Source organism: Haliotis rufescens, unplaced genomic scaffold (genome assembly GCF_023055435.1).
Source record: "Haliotis rufescens isolate VD_foot unplaced genomic scaffold, xgHalRufe1.0.p SCAF_17, whole genome shotgun sequence".
Lineage (NCBI taxonomy): Eukaryota > Metazoa > Mollusca > Gastropoda > Lepetellida > Haliotidae > Haliotis > Haliotis rufescens.
Genome location: NW_025963857.1, coordinates 1322501 through 1322882, shown reverse-complemented (window position 1 = coordinate 1322882; position 382 = coordinate 1322501).

The window sequence follows — 382 nt, the reverse complement described above, 5'->3', positions numbered from 1 at the left end:
TGTCGTTTGTTTGTTGTTTAACGCTGTGCTCAGCAATATTCCAGGTATATTCTGGTATGTAAAAAATCGAGTCTGGACCAGACAATCAATGACAGACATCATCGATCAACGCAATTGGGATACGATGACATGCATCAAACAAGTCAGCGAGCCTGGCCAACCACCTCTCACGAAAAGCATAGGTTGCTGAAGACCAATTTATTCTAACCTGGATCTTCACGGGGTTGATATGTATAACCTGCAAAAGTAGGGCCGCCAATGTTGTAGTGTATTCGGTAATTCCTACACTTATTTTATTCACGTTATGAACATAAATCATACTAAACTGTCCATATCTATAAATATAGTAGTTAACATTGGCCACTAGGAAAGGGGAACCTGT